The sequence below is a fragment of the Arachis hypogaea genome, chromosome 15 (genome assembly GCF_003086295.3).
Source record: "Arachis hypogaea cultivar Tifrunner chromosome 15, arahy.Tifrunner.gnm2.J5K5, whole genome shotgun sequence".
Classification (NCBI taxonomy): Eukaryota; Viridiplantae; Streptophyta; class Magnoliopsida; order Fabales; family Fabaceae; genus Arachis; species Arachis hypogaea.
This window is the reverse complement of record NC_092050.1, coordinates 80270271-80273951: the sequence shown is the minus strand read 5'-3', so window position 1 is coordinate 80273951 and position 3681 is coordinate 80270271. Positions and strand designations below refer to the sequence as shown.

General features: G+C 35.5%; 1 non-coding gene across 1 annotated transcript; it reads right to left on the bottom strand.

Annotated features, from left to right (window-relative positions):
* Positions 1 to 2088: 2088 nt before the first annotated feature.
* On the bottom strand, positions 2089 to 2196 carry LOC112752904 (small nucleolar RNA R71). The gene has a single exon (XR_003177312.1). It is a non-coding gene; the product is annotated as a small nucleolar RNA R71 (small nucleolar RNA).
* Positions 2197 to 3681: the final 1485 nt, after the last annotated feature.

Here is a 3681-nt window from a genome sequence, read left to right as displayed (position 1 = left end):
ATATGAAGTTGGATGAAATATCAGCTGTTGTATACATGAGAGGTATCTATGTTTGCTGAAGCTTGGCTGGCCATTGGCCATGTCTAGTGTTTTGGACCGGAGTTTTCATTGAAAGCTTGGCTGGCTAGTGAGCCATGTCTAATTCCTGGACTGAAGTTTTAGACTAACATGGCAAGATTCCTGGAATTCATATTAAAAATTTTGGAATCCTTATATTTTTCTTTTACAAATAAATTTCGAAAACAAATACCAAAAAAATCATAAAATCATAAGAATCAAAAATATTTTTGTGTTTCTTGTTTGAGTCTTGAGTCATGTTATAAGTTTGGTGTCAATTGCATGTGCATCTTGCATTTTTCGAAAATTCTCATGCATTCATAGTGTTCTTCATGATCTTCAAGTTGTTCTTGGTAAGTCTTCTTGTTTGATCTTTGTATTTGCATGTTTTGTGTCTTTTCTTGTTTTTCATATGCATTCTTGGATTCTTAGTGTCTAAGCATTAAAGAATTCTAAGTTTGGTGTCTTGCATGTTTTCTTTGCATTAAAAATTTTTCAAAAATGTGTTCTTGATGTTCATCATGACATTCATAGTGTTCTTGGTGTTCATCTTGACATTCATATCATTCTTGCATACATTCATTATTTGGATCCATAACTTTCATGCATTGCATCATTTTTCTTGTTTTTCTCTTTCATCATAAAAATTCCAAAATCAAAAAAAAAAAATATCTTTCCCTTTTTCTCTCATCAAATTCGAAAATTTGGATTGACTTTTTCAAAAATTTTCAAAATCAAGTTGTTTCTTATGAGTCAAATCAAATTTTCAATTTGAAAATCTTATCTTTTTCAAAATCTTTTTCAAAAAAATCAAATCTTTTTCAAATTTCTTAGTTATTTTCGAAAATTTCAAAAATATTTTTCAAAAATCTTTTTCTTATTTTTATATCAAATTTTCGAAAATAACAATAACAATTAATGTTTTGATTCAAAAAATTTCAAGTTTGTTACTTACTTGTTAAGAAAGATTCAAACTTTAAGTTCTAGAATCATATCTTGTGATTTCTTGTGAATCAAGTCATTAATTGTGATTTTAAAAATCAAATCTTTTTCAAAAAACTAATTTCAATCATATCTTTTCAAAAATATCTTCTTATCTTACCTTTTTCAAAAATTTGATTTCAAAATATCTTTTCTAACTTCCTAACTTCTTATCTTTTCAAAATTTGTTTCAACTAACTAACTAACTTTTTGTTTGTTTCTTATCTTTTTCAAAACTACCTAACTAACTCTCTCTCTTTAATTTTTGAAAATATCTTCCCCCTTTTTCAAAAATTTCTTTTTAATTAACTAATTATTTTTTATTTGAATTTTCGAAAAACTACTAACCTTTTTCAAAACTATTTTCGAAAATCACTAACTCTTTTTTCAAAAATTATTTTCGAAAATCCTTCTCCCTCATCTCCTTCTATTTATTTATTCATCTACCAACATCTCTTCCTCACATCACCAAAAATCTGAACCCTCTCTCTCTCTCTGTGCCCTCTTCTTTGTCATATGAGTAGGAGCAAGGACAAGAACATTCTTGTTGAAGCAGATCCAGAACATGAAAGGACTCTGAAGAGAAAATTAAGAGAAGCTAAATTACAACAATCCAGAGATAACCTTTCAGAAATTTTCGAACAGGAAGAGGAGATGGCAGCCGAAAATAATAATAATGCAAGGAGAATGCTTGGTGACTTTACTGCACCTAATTCTAATTTACATGGAAGAAACATCTCCATTCCTGCCATTGGAGCAAACAATTTTGAGCTTAAACCTCAATTAGTTTCTCTGATGCAGCAGAACTGTAAGTTTCATGGACTTCCATCTGAAGATCCTTTTCAGTTCTTAACTGAATTCTTGCAGATCTGTGATACTGTTAAGACTAATGGAGTAGATCATGAAGTCTACAGGCTCATGCTTTTCCCTTTTGCTGTAAGAGACAGAGCTAGAGTGTGGTTGGACTCTCAACCCAGAGATAGCCTGAACTCTTGGGATAAGCTGGTCACGGCTTTCTTAGCCAAGTTCTTTCCTCCTCAAAAGCTGAGCAAGCTTAGAGTGGATGTTCAAACCTTCAAACAGAAAGAAGGTGAATCCCTCTATGAAGCTTGGGAAAGATACAAGCAGCTGACCAAAAAGTGTCCTTCTGACATGCTTTCAGAATGGACCATTCTGGATATATTCTATGATGGTTTATCTGAGCTATCAAAGATGTCATTGGATACTTCTGCAGGTGGATCCATTCACCTAAAGAAAACACCTGCAGAAGCTCAAGAACTCATTGACATGGTTGCTAATAACCAGTTCATGTACACTTCTGAGAGGAATCCTGTGAATAATGGGACGCCTATGAAGAAGGGAGTTCTTGAAGTTGATACTCTGAATGCCATATTCGCTCAGAATAAAATATTGACTCAGCAAGTCAATATGATTTCTCAGAGTCTGAATGGAATGCAAGCTGCATCCAACAGTACTCAAGAGGCTTCTTATGAAGAAGAAGCTTATGATCCTGAGAACCCTGCAATAGCAGAGGTGAATTACTTAGGTGAACCTTATGGAAACACCTATAACTCATCATGGAGAAATCATCCAAATTTCTCATGGAAGGATCAAAGGCCTCAACAAGGCTTTAATAATGGTGGAAGAAACAGGTTTAGCAATAGCAAGCCTTTTCCATCATCCACTCAGCAACAGACAGAGAATTCTGAGCAGAATCCATCTAGCTTAGCAAACTTAGTCTCTGATCTATCCAAGGCCACTGTAAGTTTCATGAATGAAACAAGATCTTCCATTAGAAATTTGGAAGCACAAGTGGGCCAGCTGAGTAAAAGGATCACTGAAATCCCTCCTAGTACTCTCCCAAGCAATACAGAAGAGAATCCAAAAGGAGAGTGCAAGGCCATTGACATAAGCATCATGGCCGAACCTGCAAGGGAAGGAGAGGACGTGAATCCCAAGGAGGAAGACCTCCTGGGACGTCCAGTGGTCAATAAGGAGATTCCCTCTGAGGAACCAAAGGACTCTGAGGCTCATCTAGAGACCATAGAGATTCCATTGAACCTCCTTATGCCATTCATGAGCTCTGATGAGTATTCCTCCTCTGAAGAGAATGAGGATGTTATTGAAGAGCAAGCTGCCAAGTTCCTTGGTGTAATCATGAAGCTGAATGCCAAATTATTTGGTAATGAGACTTGGGAAGATGAACCTCCCTTGTTCACCAATGAACTAAGTGATCTGGATCAACTGACATTGCCTCAAAAGAGACAGGATCTTGGAAAGTTCATAATACCTTGTACCATAGGCACCATGATCTTTAAGGCTCTGTGTGACATTGGTTCAGGGATAAACCTCATGCCCCTCTCTGTAATAGAGAAACTGGGAATCTATGGGGTGCAAGCTGCTAGAATCTCATTAGAGATGGCAGATAATTCAAGAAAATAGGCTTATGGACAAGTAGAGGACGTGTTAGTAAAGGTTGAAGGCCTTTACATCCCTGCTGATTTCATAGTCCTGGATACTGGAAAGGAAGAGGATGAATCCATCATCCTAGGAAGACCTTTCCTAGCCACAGCAAGAGCTGTGATTAATGTGGACAGAGGAGAATTAATCCTTCAATTAAATAAGGACAACCTTATGTTGACA